Source organism: Mus musculus, chromosome 18, assembly GCF_000001635.26.
Source record: "Mus musculus strain C57BL/6J chromosome 18, GRCm38.p6 C57BL/6J".
Taxonomy (NCBI): domain Eukaryota; kingdom Metazoa; phylum Chordata; class Mammalia; order Rodentia; family Muridae; genus Mus; species Mus musculus.
In genome coordinates, this window is record NC_000084.6 from 51,995,484 (window position 1) to 52,015,151 (window position 19,668).

Here is a 19,668-nt window from a genome sequence, read left to right on the forward strand (position 1 = left end):
TAAAATGCTTTAAAATTAAAATTAAGATTCGTTCTTCAAAACAAACAAACAAACAAACAAAAATGAGAACAAACAAACCAAAAATAAGTGGTCTAAAATTTGTCTCACAGAACAGGAGGGACTAGATCTATTTTTGGTACTCTACTGCAGGCACAGCTCATGAAGAGGCTAAGTAGTTGCATCAGATCTGTCAGTACCAGGCCAAATCTGCTTAGCTGGATCATCAGTGAATGGAGCCTGACATTTAGAGGAAGTTGGAGGATGGGATCCACTGAGATTGTAGCTTTATTTTTAAGGCAACAATGTTGAAGATATTTGTGCTAAGACAAACCTCAGGTCTAGGCTCACTACATTGTGTAATATATTATTCCCATTTATCAATGAGCCATTTAACTATTCCAGCCAATATACTCCAAAATGCTAATATAAGAGCCAAATGGTATCTGACTTTGTCAGTATTTGTCAGCTTGACACAAGGTATTCATTAACACAATGCCCCCACCAAATTGGCCTGTATGCGAGCTTTTGGAGCATTTTATTTTATTAATAATTGAAGTTATAAAGGGCCCATCCCATTGTGGGCTGCCTCTGGGCAAGTGATCCTGAAGTCAGGATGAGCAAACCAGTAATATGCAATCCTTTATGGCTTCTAATTCAGTCTCTGCTTCCAGGCTCCGGTCTTGACTTTCTCTACCCGGACTATAACCTGAAAATAATTTAGAGAAAAAAAATTCTATTATAAATTGCTTTTCATTATGATATTTATCACAGCAATGGAAACATAGACAGTGTCTCCAAAACAGGCAAAAACAAACAATAACAACTAACCAACAAGCTATCCAATAGGATGAACCACTTGGTAAGTCGTTTAAGGGATCCAAAATCAGTCTGGGGTGGGACATGATTTCCAAGTACAGGGTGTTTCTCTTCAGAAGAGACTACACATGGCAAAATCATTAGAAACATGGCACTTCAAGATGTCAATTGGACTGTGATGCCTACAGTTAAATGGTAAGACTCAGCTTTTTGGAAAGCTTCCCATACAGCCTGTTACTTTGAGTCTGACTCAAAGAATATAACTATGTGGGTAAACTGATATGAAAGACTGTCAAAGGGTGGACCTAATTTACACCAATTTCCATGGATCTTATGTTTTATGGAAGAATACAGAGAGATAGCACTCTTACTTTGATTGTTAGAAATACTGGACAGTGGATGCCCACAAGCCAAAGAAACATACTGGGCAGTCAGGGCTACCTGTTCTCTTACTGCTAATCAGCCACTCCTATGAACAACAAAGTCATAGCATCACTGGCAGAGCAGTTAAGATGGAGCTGTCTGATATGTATGCGTATGAGTAATAAAGTGTATGGCAAAGCTTTGAGAACTATAGGATTCAGTAACCTTATAGCTCTTTGTAACCATAGGGTAAAAGAGACCACTTATACTAAGTCACTGCCCACCCATTGATCCTGGAGCCTTTAGTTTTCTTCTAAGGCTCTCTCTAACATTGTGGTATAGGATAGTACTCCATATAAACCTACCTCTACCCAATCAAGAATCTTTTTGCACCTGATGGCTGATGGGAGAAGGAAAATTAGACTTCTGGAGAGACACTGGACATTTTGACCAGACTTTTGTTCAAGCCCATGCTCAGGAGTAGTTAACCAATACAAAATGAAATCTGTCTTTCTGTATGCTGTTTTATTTTATATTAATATTGTTGCTTTTTTGCAAGTGTTTCTTTGTGTATTTATATTTCTTAGTCTTTTTGTTTCTTTGAAATAAAGAAAGTAAAGTTGGCTGGGGTCAAAGTGTTGGATGATCTAGGGCAAGCTGAAATAAGAGTATGATAAAAATATAGTATCCGTTTATCTAGAATTGTTCGAAGTGCTCAAATTATAAATCGAGTGTTTCCAAGTTCTAGACCAAGAATGAAGTCAAGACTGAAAACAAAACCCCCACAATTTTTACAGTACCAAGAAAATTTCATTCAAAACAAAAAGAACAAACCAGAAATATACTGTCAAGACTGACAGTGGACTGGCACAGTAGATAGACTGATGATTAAGAATACTTTTTTTTTCTTCCTGATGACATGGTACCCACATGATAGTTTACAACTGTTCATACTTCCAGTTTGAAGAGATCTGACAAGCTCTTATGACCTCTGAGAGCCACACACACACACACACACACACACACACACACACACACACACACATATATATGCAGGCAAAACACCCATACACATAAAATAAAATTGGTAAATCTTACAATGAAAAAAGACTTTCAGTGGACAACATGAGTTTCTTTTATGGGATTCAAGAGAAGAAGTTTGGTTACCAGAGTAACAAAATTGGTGGTCCTATATTTTGGCTTGGGTTATGTAGTACCATGTTCTCTGAGCATAGCTCTTCTCATAATGACTCTGATTTTAATCATATCATCACCCAATTATGCCTAAGCATAAGATGCTCAAAAGGCAATTACCTTAGATGATTACTTAGATTTTCACTTGAAAATACAGTTTTGCCTTATTGCTCATAGACCCCAAGCCAATTTAGGCCATATTGTCCTATTGACCATATTACACAGACTGTGTTCCAGAATTATTTTTTACTAGAAATAGGGCATTGGCATGAGATTACTAAAAGAATAATATCTTCTGAGTTTGAAATACATAATCTCATGACCTTAATAGCCTTTAGGGTTTCTAAATGTTTTGACTCTAGGATTAGCAGTGGCCCGAATCACAGTCTTCTCTCTTCATATTTTTATCCATTCTTCTTGATAATACACAACCTTACAAGATGCAGGTAAGACCAATATAGCAGTGCATGTAGAAAGATTGTGAGTCAATGCTATATGAATTTACACAGGTACTTTTGCAATAGGAAAATTCTAATGATATGCCTTTCTAGCTAGTTAGCAATGGTTTAGCTTAGAAATTGCAATCCTTGGTATAATTTACTAGATATTGAACAATTAAAAGATTTCACAACATGTCCACTAAGGCCAGTTAACTTCTTACTGCTTATTATTTTATTGATCTCTTTTTAATGATTTTGTTTCTTCCTTCCTTCCTTTTTTCCTTCCTTTATTCCTCTTTTCCTTTCGTTTTTCTCCCTTCCTTCCTTTCTTCCTTCCTTTTTTCATTTCATTTCATTTCATTTCATTTCTTTCTTTCTTTCTTTCTTTCTTTCTTTCTTTCTTTCTTTCTTTCTTTCTTGACAGATACTCAATCTATAGGTCAGTCTGGCCTTGAACTCCCTATATAGCCCAGGATGTGCTTAGATTAGTATTAAGCCTTCTGAGTTCTTATACCCAGGTCTCACATGTTAAATAATGTACATAACAAAAATTAGGTGAAAACTGGAATTGCTTTTATGTTGCACGAACTTACTTTGAGTTTCATTTTTTCCTTGTAACCTGAGATAGCTATATGGGATCATTTTCATTCTGATTAAAGACTTTCTTATGCTTTTAGACTTTTGGCACAAGGATGAATACCCTATTTTTTTCTGAAATTATCCATATTTCAATTACATAAAATTTGGAATAGTTTCTATAGGTCTGATAGATAGAGACTGTGATTAATTATTCTGCAAGTTGGAGCTTTAAGAGATCTTAAAAATCTGACAGGGTTTTCAATAGAGAGACACGAGATGTACAGGACAAAATAAATACCTTGATATTACAGGTTTCTGAGTGAGAAGGAAAGTTCCACACCACAAGACTTAACCTCTTGCTAAGAGTTACAGAGGCTCTGGGTATGGGTGAGGATGAGTGGAGAAGATACTAGAAGATACTACTAAGAGTAGAATGTTATAGTTCCAGGTTGCCTTAGCCTGGGCAGTAGGAGAGCATGGCTGCAGCTTCAGACAAGCTCCAAGTTGCAGAATAATTAATCACAGTCCCTATCTATTAAGGAGGAATATATTGAATAATAGTAAAATGTAGAGGTTTCCTAAGAGCAATTTTCATGAGATAGAAGCCAAAAGAAATTCTGAAAAATGTGCTTATCTTGGATTATAAGATCATTATTTCATGTAAATGGTGGGAAATATTACTAAGAGTTTAAGCAAGGTAAGAAACATCAATTGATCACTATTTTCCTTCTCTTTTCACCTGCTTATGGCTAAAACTGGGAAAAGAAAAGGGTACTTGTGGGTCTATAAGCATATTGAATGAGTATCAAGTTAGCCATCAGACAGTTACTACACAAATGAAAATTGACTTATTTGAAATTTTCCACACTGAGGAACAAGAGTGGTAATATAACTTAGATCTGGCTGTGTGCAACAGATAATTTTTTCTAAATGATATGCAAGTTGATACACAAAGAACAAATATGATTTAATAGTAGATGAGGGGGGGAGAAACAATGGGAGAAATGTCTATAGTGAAATATACATGCCAAGAAATGGCATTGAACACCGAATGACAGTGTAGATATTAAATAGACTGGGTGAGAGAGAAAGCGTTAAAAGGTTAATGGAGACCAAAGTATGTGTAGTTCACATATTTCTTTTCTTTCTTTTTTTATGGTTAAACCTCCTTTTAATTTTATATTTTTTCTTTCTTTTTTATTTAATCTATTTATTTAATTATTTATTTATTTATTTACACTCCAGATTTTATTCCACTCCTGGTCCACCCTCCAACTGCTCTGCATTCCATACCTCCTCCCTGCCCCCTGTCTCCACGAGGATGTCCCCAACAACCACCACCTACTGTACTAGACCTCTAAATTCTCTAGGGCCTCCAGTCTCTTGAGGGTTACGTGCATCTTCTCTGACTGAACTGAGACCAGGCAGTCCTCTACTATGCACATGTTGGGGGCCTCGTAGCAGCTGGTATATGCTGCCTGGTTGGTGGTTCAGTGTTTGAGAGATTTCAGGGGTCCAGGTTACCCTCCTCCTCAGCTTCCAGCTTTCCCCTAATTCAACCACAGGAGTCAGCAGCTTCTGTCCTTTGGTTGGGTGCAAATATCTGCATCTGACTCTTTCAGCTGCTTGTTGAGTCTCTCAGAGGGCAGTCATGATTGGTCTCTTTTTGTGAGTGCTCCATAGCCTCAGAAATAGTGTCAGGCCTTGGGACCTCCCCTTGAGCTGGATCTCACTTTTGGCCTGTTGTTGGACCTTCTTTTCCTCAGGCTCCTCTCCATTTCCATCCCTGCAGTGCTTTCAGATGGGAACAATTATGGGTCAGAGTTTTGACTGTCAGATGGCAACCTCATCCCTCACTTGATGCCCTGTCTTTCTGCTGGAGGTGAGCTCTATAAGTTTCCTCTCTGCAGTATTGGGCATTTCATCTAAGGTCTCTCCCTTTGAGTTCTGAGAATCTCTCACCTCTTAGGTCTCTGGTACATTCTGGAGAGTTTTATTTAAAAGTTTCTCATCATTGAAGACAATAGGTGCTTAAATGAGAGTTCAAAGAACAGAACAACTAGGGCACAGGTTGCTGTTTTAACTGAGTCACTTAACTGAAGTACACATTGCCAAATAGGAAACCTAGAAAGCAAGGACACCTGAAGAGCAAAGAGGCTGACAGTGAGCTAGGATGGCAGCTGCAGTCATGAAGAAAAGAGTGGGCAGATTTAAAATCAATTATTTCTCATCTTAAAGTGATCCCCTTTGGGCTCCTGGTATGAATTAAAACATAGCCTTATTATATTTTAATGGTCATGTCATGAGAGAAAGAATATGTTCAGAGATATATGTAACTTTTAATATCAACTTCTTTCAATAATTTCTTCCTGGGCAAAGCAATTTTACAAACAATAAAAATAACATTTAAAAGTAATAGGTTATCGTAGTTTTTTTTCTTCCATAAGTATGACTTTGAGATTCGATATTTCAGTAACAGAAGGGTGCATAAGAAAATTATAGTACTCTTACTGAGTACTATAAGGCATCAAATACTACAGTCAGAGATTATCTTTCTTTCCCTTGGCTCATTCAGTGAGGTGTGTGCTATTAATAGGCCACTTCTTGTCAAAGAAGCTGAGATTAGAGAGTTTTAGTACATTCCCTGTCTCACAGATACTAAATGAGATGGGTGCACTTTAAAAATAAACAGTATTTGAACCACAGCATCTCACTGTTTCCAATGTAGATATAAACTTAGTGAAAATAACACAAACTCTCTCATCAACCCTTAAACTTCCACACTGTTCAGATCATATGCTTTAACTTGTTCCCTGATCCCCTGGACCTTTGTAGCCATATATGAACATAAAACTCAGTATATCTGGCTAGGTAATTGCTTCAGAAACATAGAACTATGCTCAGGATGGTGGAATTGATTTTTTTGTAAGAAAGTATTGATGTAAAGAACTGCATAAACATTTGAGAAATTTAGGAAAAAGTTTTCTCGAGTCACATTTCACTTTTGAGAAAAATTTAGCCCATGTAATTTTTAACCTGCCCCTGAAGGACCAAGGAGAAGCTCAGTATGCTTAATGATAACCAAGTTGTGAAGATGAGTGTCTGATAGAGGCTAGATTGGCAAAGGCGATGATAGGGCTTTCACTGAATAAGAAAGAAAGAAAGAGAGAGAGAGAGAGAGAGAGAGAGAGAGAGAGAGAGAGAGAGAGAGGAAGAAAGGAAGGAAGGAAGGAAGGAAGGAAGGAAGGAAGGAAGGAAGGAAGGAAGGAAGGAAGGAAGTCACCTCAGTGTCAACATTTTCTACCTCTTGCCCAGTTGGGTTGACTGTCCTGGCATATTGGACATATGACCATGTAGGAATGTCAGGCCCGCAAAATCAGACTCAGTTACCAGACCAAATTGGCCTTCACATCCTTACCACAGAGAAGCTCTTAATTGACTCTAGTGAATGAGTTCACAACACTCGTAAACCATTACCTAAAAGTAAAATAAATATGCATGTAAAAAGTAGGCATTGAGACCATACTTTGGGACTATAATATTAAAAGGAAATGGATATGAACATCCTATATCTACAAACAACATAGTTCGCTTAATGTTGACTACAGGGGAGTACATCCAAGCCGTCTCCATGATGGAGTTCAATGAAGAAGCTCATCAATGCATGTGAGAGATTAACCAGAACAAATAGGAGAAGACCTGCAGTTACCTGTTGTCACAATAAAAGTTGTGTTCTGAAAGAAAGGGAAACTAGGTTCTATGAGAACATTAAAAAAAAAAAAAAGAGGAGAGAGCTCAGAGATGTGATTTTGCACATAAAATGTAAGAGCTGAAGGAATCAAGACTTAAGAAAGGAAAAACAGTATAAAAACACTATAAATATTTCAGCAAAAAATGCGGTTTGAAGACATTTTCATTAAAAAAGAAAAATGTCTTTCTTTGTTTTAAAATACTGACTTCCTGCCATGATAAGATTGTTCTGAACATCAGGGAAATCGGAATTAGTAAAGTAATTTGAAAAGTGCTGCCTTTAATAATTGTGCTTCTAATAACCAATTTTCATCTGAGATGGATGTCATATCTTCATTATAAATATTATGAAGTCCCAGAGGCGTGTGATGAAGTTTTATGATAAAAGGACCAAAAGCTGTTGTCATGCTGAACATTGTGTCCCTGATGGAATGTAGAGCACATTTCCTTTAAAAAACACATGAAACGAAGTATCAAAGAAGTAATTCTGAGATGCTGAAAGCAACTTCAACAGATGGCAGATGTTTCCATATGAACCCAATTATAATGGGACAACATAATGCTGTTGGGCAAAACTGTTGTAGCACATCTCTAGAACATACTCATCCTCTTAGCCATGACTTTGCCAGCACTCAACAGCAACGGATCCTTTTCCCCTTTCCTTTATCCTTGCTAGTCATCTTTTACCTGCATGAGTTTATAGTTTATATGTCTCATGCAACTGAAATCTGTCAAGATTTCTCCTTCTGTGGCTTGATAGATGTTAAGATAGAGTATGAACAATCAATTTTCATAAGAAAGTATATTCAATGTTAGGGAAGGTAAAATCAAAATCATGGTAATGTTACACCTCACCAGTGTTCAGACAGTTATTCTTTTAAACATCTAGCAAAACGTGGAGACAGACCAGAAGAACTGTTGTGCACTGTTTCTAGGAATAAAAAAGGCTGACACAGCTTGGAAAAGAGAATGGAGTTTCAATTAAAAGATCAAAAATGAGATCACCAGCTAATCCAGCAATTTCACCTCTGTGTGTCTATATGTGAGGAATGAAACCAAATCTTAAAGAGGTGGTTGTCGGCATTTCCACGTGCAGTAGAAAAATATTCACATTAGCTGAGTGATGGAAACAACGCTGTTTGTGGGCAGCAGCCATGATATGGAAACAAACATCTATTAATGGGTAGGTAAAGAAGAAAGTACGATGAAGCATTCCTCATCCCCACTAAAGAAGTTGTATGATCATCTTTCCTTTCATGTCTTCCCTGATTGGGCTGGAAAGATAGTTCCGCAGGTAAATTTTCTCACTGCACAATCCTACTCACATATGCTTGGTCCCTGGGAACCAGCAAAAACATAAAAATAAATGAAATACCAGCTAGAGAACTGACTCTGCTCTTCATTTGTAAAATAAAAATTAGTACAGAGTGCATGGCTCAGTCATTGTTCTATTACTGTGAGGAGACACCGTGACCATGACAACTCCTACTGAAAAACAAAAACACAAAAAAACCTAAGACTTAGTTGGGGTTTGCTTATACTTTCATAGTTGTCATTCATTATTGTCCTGCAAGAGAGCATGTAGGAACAAAAGGAGACACAGAGAGTGTAGTACACAATTCTACATCCAGATACATAGGCATAAGGAAAAGTTATAGTCTCCAGGACTGGCTTGGGGTTCTTGAAATCTCAAAGCACAATCCAGTGACATACTTCTTCAAACAAGAACATACCTCCTAATCCTTTGAAATATTGGTTTCCAGCCACTCCCCAGGGAACATGCATTGAAATTTATGAGTCACAGGGGCCATTATTCTTCAAATATCCACATTGCATACTTCATTTCCTAAATGTTAAATAAGGACTCACATAATAAGCTAACCTCTTTTGATAGTATATAATCAATAAAAATAGATCTGATGATGATGATTATGTTGAGCATATCCCTTCTGGAATTCCTAGTATTCTTCTTTCAGAACATATTCAACATAGAAAATAAGTTATAGAGTTCAAAAATTGTTTCTTCAATTTATATTTAACTAATATATGTATATGTTGTGGTCAATTTCTGTTTTGCATTTGGATGAAATTAACTCCTACTTGGATATCTCCAGCCTACACAGATAAAGACCCTTAGAAAATGATTTCTGAATGGCTGAGGAAGTAAAAGTAAGAGAGAAGAAATGAGAAATAAAGAACCTGAATTTTTAAAAAGATTTTAAAATTTTTACTTACGTGTGTGCGCATATATGACTTCATGAATGTATGTTATGTGTATTGCCTTCAGAGGCATCAAATACTGGAGTTATAGAATGTTTTCACTATGTCTAATATCTCTTAGTATGTCTTTTAAAACTCATGAAGTAAGAAGGTTGGGGAGAATTAAGTTGCCACATTCCTAAACATAGTTGAATGTAACAGATGACAATATGCTACCTACATTTCTGTTTAAAAAATAAACAAATAAATTGCTACAAGATAGCATGGAAGCCAAAAATCACAATTGATGAAAGAGTATCAACCAGACACAAAGCTTCTGAGAGCACAAAAACTCAGATGTAACCTTCCCCCCTCCCCCGCCCCCAGCCTGAAATCTGGCTGATCAGGTTTGACAGTTGCACTAGGAGAGCATCAGGGGTGGAGCCTGCCACACTATCGGTCTGCCACTCCCACTGCTGCTACCTACTGCCTAGCTGTTCCAGAGCCGACACGTGGTCACCTGAAACTGGACTCCAAGGATGATTTGGCGGGAATGGGCCCCTCCCCCTTCTTCATAACCCGGTGTCTCTGAAGAGTAAAATTGAACCTTGATCAGACTGATGTCTTGGTTCCATTCTTTCTCGTGCCGCCTAGTTCCCTCTTCTCTTCCAGATTCCAAGATGGCTCCCAGGCTAGAACCCAGACATGTGGATAGCTGGCGGCCGCAACACTCAGAGGTTCTTCGTTAGAGGAAGAGGACTGGAGAACTTCTGACACTACGTTTTAAGATTCATTTGAAAATGGCAGGTGAGGACTGAGCTGGAGCCATGCCTAGGGGTACTAGCTCAGTTCCTCTCCTAGTCACCCCATCAAAGCTCCGAGAAGCATCATTGTATGTCCTGATTAAAGCATCTAATTTCAAGCAGAATTCTATGATTTGTCTCCAGATTAAATGTAAAGATGAGAAACTCCAGCCAAGTGTGTGTGTGTGTGTGTGTGTGTGTGTGTGTGTGTGTGTGTGTGTGTGATAGGGAAAGGAAGAAATGCCTAGAGAAAAAACATTTCAGTAGTCTCCTGTCCATATAAGGAAAAAAATTAAGTCTCTAGTAGAGAGGGAAAGTTTTGATATATATGACAATAGAAGTATCTTGGCACAAAGTAAAATAAAATGACTTACCATGAGCTTAAAGATTGGTTGTTATTCCTACTAAGAGCCCCATCTAGGTTAAAAGTATCTTCAAATATCTTTTTTCAAAGCTTTTAGTTTGAGGAAACCTGAAAATACTGAAAAAACATTCCTTGGGAGAGTGGAGGAGTATATATTAGAGAAATAATTCTATTTGTGAGCCAAAAAGGTTATATCAATAGCTCACTAGCCTATCTATTTTTAATCATTTAAAGGCATGGAACAGAAGTTTTTAAATGGTGTTCACTTTTAGTCACTTTAATATTGGAATTCCCAAGCCAACTATTAATATAAAAAAAAAGCAATTAAGAATCTCAGTATTCCTATATTTGGGGAAGAATAGATACAGGAGATGTGGTTCATTTACACAATGGAATACTATTCAGCCATTATGAGCGAGGACATCATGAGTTTTGCAGGCAAATGGGTGGAACTAGAAAATGTCATCCTAAGTGAGGTAACTCAGATCCAAAAGGACATGCATGATATGTACTCAGTGATAAGTGGATATTAGCCAACAAAGCACAGAATACCCAGGATACAATCCACAGAACTCAGGAAGGTTAACAAGCAGAAGGGCCCAAGTGAGAATGCTTCAGTCCCACTTGGGAAGGAGAAGAAAGCACAGGGCAGAGTGAGGAAGGGAATTGAGTGGGAAAGGGAGGGGGAGGGGAGGAGAAAATAGGAACATATCAGGTATGGGGGGGGGTGGACCAGGAGGGAAGCCCCAAGGGCCATCAGAATGTATGAAAAATATACAACTTGACAGATGGGAGGTGGGGCGACCTTCTAGAATGTATCCAGAGACCTGGGAGGTGAGAAAATCTCATGGTACAAGGGGAGGGGGAACCTTAGATGAAATGCCCAACAGTGAGGAGAGGGAACTTTTAGAGCCTACCTCTAGTACAAAAACAGGGCATCAAGTGGAGGTTTGGGATTGCCACCCCACAGTCAAAAACTCTGACCCAGAATTGTTCCTGTCTAAAGGAACTACAGGAACAAAAATAGAGATGTGACTGAGGGAAAGGAGATCCAGTGACTAGCTCAAAATGGGTCTCATCTCAAGGGAAGGCTCTAAGACCTGACACTATTAATGATGCTATGGTGTGCTTACAGACAGGAGTCTAGCATGGCTGCCTCCAGAGAGGCCCAACAAGCAGCTGACTGAGAGAGAAGCAGATACTTACACCCAGCCAGTGGTCTGAAGTCAGGGACCCTTGTGGTTGAATTAGGGACAGTCTAGAAGGTGTTTAGGAGGAGGGCAATCCCAAATGAAGACCAGCACTCTCAACAAACCTGGACCCCCAAATCTCTGAGACACTGAGCTACCAACCAGGCAGCCTACACGGGCTGGTCTGAGGTCCCCGACACATATACAGCAGAGAACTGACTGTCAGTGAGAGAAGACAAATTTAACCCTTGAGAAACTTGAGGCCCCAGGCAATGAGGGGACCTGGTAGGATGTAGGAGTTTGTGAGAGGATGGTGGGGATATCCTCTAGGTACAGGGGAATAGGAATGGGATGAGGAACTGTCAGAAGGCAGAACAAGAGGGAGATAATGACTGGACTGTAAAAAGAGATTAAAGATAATTAAAAGAAAAAAGAAAATAAAGAGACAGAATCTCAATATACCTATATTTTGAAAAGATAACCCCTCCCCACAAAAAAGATCATTACTATAATTTTCTTTTTAAAAACTTTAAAATACTTTTTCACATAATATATTTTGGTCATATTATTTTCTTTCTCTCCTCTCATCTCAAGACACATGTTCGCTAATACACAACTTCATATTCCACTTCTCTTTTATCAAAAGGAAACAAAACCAAGACCAAATGGCAGTAAATGTACAAACAAATAAACAAACTATAGAGCCCATTTTGTGTTGGCAAACTATTCCTGGGCATTGACCTGCACTGGGATATGTTTGACGTACCCAATTTCATTCTGTTGAAAAAAAAATGAGTTTCTGTCTCCTGTTAGTTATCAGTTGAAAAGAGCTTCTTGGTTACAGGTGGGATTTGTGCCAACTTTCCTTTCTCCATGCTGGGATTTTGCCTGCTCTTAATTAATGTAGGTTTTATGCATGCCGTCATAGTCTCTGAGTTCATATGAACATCATTCCGATTGTATCTAGAAAATACTAATTCCCTGGATCTGTCCACTAGTATAATCTTTCCACTTCCTCTTTGCATACATCCTTTAACTTCTTTTGAAAAACTTTAAACATTTTTCACACATTATTTTGGTTATATTCCTTCCTTTTTCCCAACTTCTCCAAAGATGCTCCTTCCCTACAAGTACACCTTCAAATTCTATTTCTCTATTAATAAAAGAAAACAAAACCAAGACCAGAAATATAGTAGAACTCAAACAACAAACAAAAGCATAAAGGACATATTGTATTGGCCAACTATATCACCAAGAGGAGTGATGCAGGCATTCAGTTTATAGATGAGTTAGTATCTCAATGTCTGCACATTGCTCAGTTGTAGGTCATTCTGCTTGTAATCATCTACTACCAAAAGAAACTTTTCTCATCCACATTCAGGGATATAGCAATGTGTTAATAGAAATTGTATTGCTATTTTATTTAGCAGATTAGTTTTACTAGATATTCCTCTATATCCCATGATCTACCTAGTTTCAGAGTATTGTCCTCATTAACAGTGTTAGATATAGGTCCCATCTCATGGACTGGGCCTTAAGATCTAATAAAACTGTGTCTGGTAGCTCTCACATTTGTGCCACTGTTGCACACTATTGCACAAATCTTGCTGGTGCAATGTACACAATCTTCTAACACAATGAGTGTGCATCTATAGGGTAAAGCTTTTAGTCAAGCAACAGTTTGAGTTTTCCATGTGTGGTGGCAATAGAATCTTGCCATTAGGTTGCAGAACTTTGCCAATAGCATTAGCTATAACCTGTAATGTTTGCAGCTGGTCTATGGAAATTCTTTGGGAATGACTTAAAAATATATAATCCATTCTTATCAACGTGAGTTTATTTTAGTAGCATATAATATTTAGTAGGAACGTTTTCCCTCCCATGATATGCTAACTCCATCTAAATTTCATTCATGTACCTATGTATTTTAGGAAGCTTGCACAATAGAAGGTGTCCACAGGGCTTTACACTTTTATCCCTCCTCATACTCCCTGCCTTACTCTGTTTTCCCCTCCCCATTTCCATTTAATATTCCTATTATTATATACCCTTTTTGAAACCATATTCTATTTCTTCCTTGGAAGATTCCTCCTTCTCCTCCTTGGCTTATTAATAACTATCTAACCTCTTTGAATTTTCTACATGAAACACACATATCTAAAACTTAAAGCCTAACATACACATATAATTGAAAACACACAATGTTTGCTTTTAGGGTCTGGAATCCCTCACATGGAATTATTGTTACTAGTTCTATCCGACCTACAAGTTTCATCATTTCATTTTTAAGGGTCTAAATAATATAATATTCCATTGTGTAAATATAGCACAATTTTGTTTTCCACTCAGTGGATGGACATCTAGACTGTTCTGTTTCTGGCTGTTATGAGCATGGCAACAAAAAACATAGGTGAAAAGGTACCTCTGTAATAAGACAGTTTGACACAAATTATTTGTTGCTGCAGAGAGAGTCAAGAAAGCACTTAATTCCTCATTGTTTCCAAGACATCTCAAGGCTGTAGAAAATCCATATTAGTAAAAACCTTCTCCAAGAATTATTATGAAGGGGTAAAAATCTTCAATATATACAATCTTGGAACAAAGAAATGAATAATTTAGAATCCCAAGAAGACCACAGCAAGTTTGTTCAGCAGACAAGCAATTGCTTCAAAGGGTTTTCTACCTGGAATCCACATTACAGAAGACAACTTCTCCAAGCTGTTGTCTGTCCTGACTTTTAAGATGTGCATTCCTACAACTTTTGTGTTATAGATGAGATTGGAGGTGGGGAAAGTTCTCTGCTAAAATATTCTAAGTATCAATAGGGAGGAAGGATGAAAGTTGATTCTAAACTCCCTCCTGTGGTACCCAGAGTGTCCTAGGTAAGATTATCACTATGAATAAACATCATGACCAAAAGCAAGTTGGAAAGGACAGTCTTATACTTCTACACATAGTCCATCACCAAAGGAATTCAAGACAGGAACTCAAACAGGGCAAAAATCTGGAGACAGGAGGTGATAGATCATTGAGAGCTGCTGCTTACTGGCATGCTCAGCAGAACTTGTTCAGCCTGATTTCTTTAGAACACAGGGCCACTAGTTCAGATATGGCACCACTCAAAATGAGCTAGGATCTCTCCCAGTCAATCACCACATAAGTAAATGCTTTAAGGGCTTTACTTACATCCTGATACTATAGAGGCATTTTGTCAACTGAGGTTCCATCCTTTCAGATGACCCTAGCTTGGGTCAAGGTGACATAAAACAAGCCAGAACACAAGAGTTACTGAGATGTCATCAGATAAGTTTTGGCAGTGTTGACCAGGTAAAGGATCATGATTTAATATGAATGATTTCTCTGCTTATAAAGTATTACTTCAAAATAAAATTGTTCAGAAAGAATTAATTCATATCTAATAAGGCTATTTTGTGTTCTACTTTAGAATGATAATCAAGAATACATTTATATTTTCTAGGCACTGTAAGAAAATTGCTCTGCAGCTGAAAATAAGAGATGATACCACAAAAAAATGTCAAACCATCACAAGAACATGGATCTTAATTTTTAAAAAACTCTAAATTTTGGGGTTCAGGAGATGGCTCAGAGCTTAAGAGCAATAGTTTTTCTTTCAGAGGATGCTGGTTCAATTCCCATGACTCACATGGCAGCTCAGAATCTTCTTTAACTCTAGTTTTAGGGGATCCAATGCTGCCACTGAACACCAAAAATATGTAGTGATCAGGCATTCAGACAAAGCACACAAACTTATTAATTAAGCAAGTAAATACTTAGAAAAGCTCTATTATGATGAAAAATACAATATAGAATCTATGATTTTAAAGAGACAGAAGAGCACATCTTCTAAATTCAGATGAAAATAACATTGAAATAAAGTTAGGAACTACCTGAATAATGCTAAGAAAAACATCTAGTATTTGTTAGTCTGAAAAAATAAGAAATATTATAAAATATTTATCTAAGTATTTCATTTCTTTGGTTAGAGGTACCTCTAGATATTTTATATTATTTTAAGCTATTGAAAAACATGTTGTTTCCTTAACTTTAACCCATATAGGAGGGCTACTTTTTTGCATTCATGTATCCAAAAATCCTCTCTGAATGTGTTTATCAATTATAAGAGCTCCCTGATAGAATCTTTAGGTACCTCTGTTTACCATCATGTCACCTGCAATAATGATACTTGACGTCTTCCTTTCCGATTCATATCCCCCATGATTTCCTTCAGTAATCTTATTGCTATAGCTAAAACTTCAAGTACTATATTAAGTAGATATAAAAATAGTGATCAGCTTTACTTTGTTCCTGATTTTAGTGGATTTGCTTTGATTTCCTTGTCATCTAATTTGATGTTGGCTATAAGCTTGCTGTAAATTACTTTTGCTATGTTTAAGTATTTCCATGGTATTCCTAATCTCTCTAGTACTTTTATTATGAAGGATTTTTTCAAGGTCTTTTTTGCATCTAATGAAATGATTGTGTTTGTTTGTTTATATGTTAGATTGTGTTTAGTGATTTTTATATACTGAACCATCTCTGCATCTGGAATAATGAATGCCTACTTGATCATGGTACATGATCTTTTGGATGGACTGCTTCTAGTTCACTACCAATTATAGATTTATTTAAGTTGCTTATCTGACCTTGATTCCACATTTACAAGTGATACCTATCCATAAGATTATCCATTTCTTTTAGATTTTCCAATTTGGTGGAGTACAGATCTCTATCAAATACCTCCCCTCAGAGCTTAGAGAATCCTGTGGAAGAGGAGTAGACATGCTCACTTTCACGCCTTTATATTCTTTCCACACATATCTACCTTAGAACCATCTCCCTCTTCTGTTCTTCTTAAACAGACAATTTTCTAATTCAGTATGTTTATTCAGTGTTCTCTTGTATGGTAATTATTGGAATTAAGTACTTGAAATGATATAGGGAAATTATGTCCAGTGTTGTTTTTCATGTTCTTCTTTCACAGTATAAAGCATCACAGTCATAAGTCCTAGATTTTGCACTTACTTATTAATGGTTATTCTGATTCACATGCACAGTACAGGCATAATTCTGTCCCAGTAGTTTTAATAATGGAATATTTTTATGAGAAGGGAAGCCTACTTTATTGTGCTAGGCATGAACTTCAGTATTACTTGTAACGTAGCAGCCAATGGAGCTTCCTTTCCATAAATCCCCTCAGATTGTCAGAGAAAACACAGGAGCTAGGTACAACAAAATAGAATCACTGTTCCCTCCCCATAGGCTATATTCACTAACACCCTAAAAGAGAAAACACTTTATAAACTTGTCCTCAGTAAATCTGAAGAATAAAAACATCAGTTAAATTCTCATTGTTTGTATGATGCATAGGGGCTATAGTTAATTCCTCAAAATCAAGAAACATTTCAAAATCAAGAGTCATATGATTAAGTGTCATAAGTCAAATGGATTGACTATGACTATGTCTGATAAAGTTATTAAAACTAAAATTATGTATTTCGAATTGTACCACAAGAAAGCAAATTTTGTCTCAGTATAGCACCAATTTTGTCATGTTCTTTATACTGTCCCCAAGTACTCTTCTCTGCCTTCCTGACAGTAATAATTCTACCAGAACAACCAGATCTCACTGATGAATGTTCAGTCTTAGGTGAATTTACCAGTCTCAATTCTAAACTGTTTTATACCATTATGTCACATGTAAGCCTCATGAATATTTTGTATATCCCACATGTCATTTGAATAGTCAAAAATAAACTGTCTCTACATCAGGAATCATGTATCTCCAAGAGACCAAGAGAAGTTCAAACACATAGGAGATAATAAATAACTATGATAAACAAATTGCTACAAAACCTGTACATAAAATTCTGTCTTCTCTTTAATGTATATTTTATCAAATCCATCTTTATAAACTTCCATGTCCAGATTATTATGAGTATCATATAAATACATGCCAACAAAAGTTACAAAGAGCTATGATCAAGCATACTCAGCATGTGATGTAAGCATCAGAAACTAGAACATCTTCTCAGAAAAAAAGCAAGTAAACTAAGATTTAAATCCTGGTGGTGAGTCATACAAAGGTCTGATGATCAACACCAGGGTTACCAGCTGGTACTGATGGACCATGTCAGAAAGGTGTCCCCAAGTCTAATCACCTGTTCTCTCTGAAACAGAGTAGCAGGGAGGCAGGAAAAGTGTCATGGGTTTCATTCTCTGCCTTTAACACAACAAGGAATTAACACAAGAGTAGCTCACAACTGAAGAAGAGCTAGACTTCTGTAATGCCAAACAACCTAAGCTTAGGCAGAATGATGAAGCAGAGGGCTCGGAAGCACTCACATTCTCAACAACTTGGGGTTCAATTTCCACAGGTACAGGCAATGTTTCTTCCCAAAGTAACTTCTTTCCTTAAAACCTCCACTATTAAACAGTTCAAATGCTCTCCAGGTTATGGACAGAAGAGTGGCAGGAATCAGTAAGTAAAGCAAAGAGAATGTCTACATTTATGAAGAAAGCCAAGTCATCTCAAATCATCCAAGGAGAGTTCTTCCTAATTATATTTACACTAGGGAGGGCCATGTTGACCTTTTTTGCTTTATTTATTATTCTTTTGTAAACATCCAAAATTTATTTTAAAATCCCCTATAGTTGCGAATATTTTCTATTTATTTATGTATTCATTTACATCCCAATATCTGCCACCTTCCCCTCCTAGTACCCTCTCATGCAGATCCTCTCTCAACTCCCTCTCCTTTTCCTCTGAAGAGACTGAGCCCTCCCCTAGGTATCATCCCCACCCAAATTCCAAACCCTCATCCCCATCTCCCCCTATCCCACCTTTGGCACATCAAGTCACTGCAGGACTTGGTGACCCCTGAGGTCAGATGAGAGGCCCCAACTAGGGGAAGGGGAGCAACAGGTAGACAACAGCCTCATGGCCAGTCCCCTGCTCCAGTTGTTGGGGATGCCACATAAAGCCCAGCTGCATATCTGCTGCATACATGTGAGCAGCCTAGGCTTGGTCCATAGTCACACTTTGGTTGCTGGTTCAGTCTCTAGGAACTTCCAAGAGTCCATGTTAGTTGACTCTGTTCATCTTCCTGTGGAGGCCCAGTCGTCTTGGCCCCTCAATCCTTCTCCTACCTCTTCCTTAAGACCCTCTGAGCTCTGTCTATTCTTTGGCTGTAAGTCTCTGCATGTCTTTCCACTGTCTGCAGGGTGGAGCTTCCCAGAGGACAGTTATGCTAGGTTCCTGTCTCTCCTGGCTATGCTCAAAGGAGACCAGACTGAGAAGTGCCCATGTTCATTTTTTAAATACAGTTTATTAAAAAGCTTCACTTTCATAAAGTTCCTATGCAACTCAATATTGGGTCTGCATGAAATGGACATGTTAAATCTAATATATTGTATTTAAATACTTGGCAATTCTAATTATACTTTATTAAGAGAATGTTATTACAGTTCAGTATTCCATGTAGTTACCCTACAAAAAGAACACATCACAGTAGTACAAAACCAAACCCACTCCTACAGAGACAGTGATTAAGACCTCACAAAGTTCATTCCTGCTGAGTCATTGCAACTCACTGCCACTCTCCGGTCTAACTGTCTGAATTGATTTTTATGTAACGCACTCTTCACATTCTTGGTTAGGTTAGTTGGTTAGGTAGTTAGCTAGCTACATAGTTACTTGTCAAACAACCTTTTATTTGCATAATATTTGAGTCTACTCATTCAATTTTCCAAAACTTATATATGTAGATGTCCAAATATATTCTGTTAATAAAAGCCAACATTACAAGACAATAGCAGCCAAATATTCCTTTTTGTAGCCTTCGCTGAAAAGATTCATTTCTTCAACATTCTTCAAGAAGCCCCATAAAGTCAGGAGTTTAAGCACAAATATGTTTCTCCAGTTACATTATACCAGAATATGCCAGAAAGAA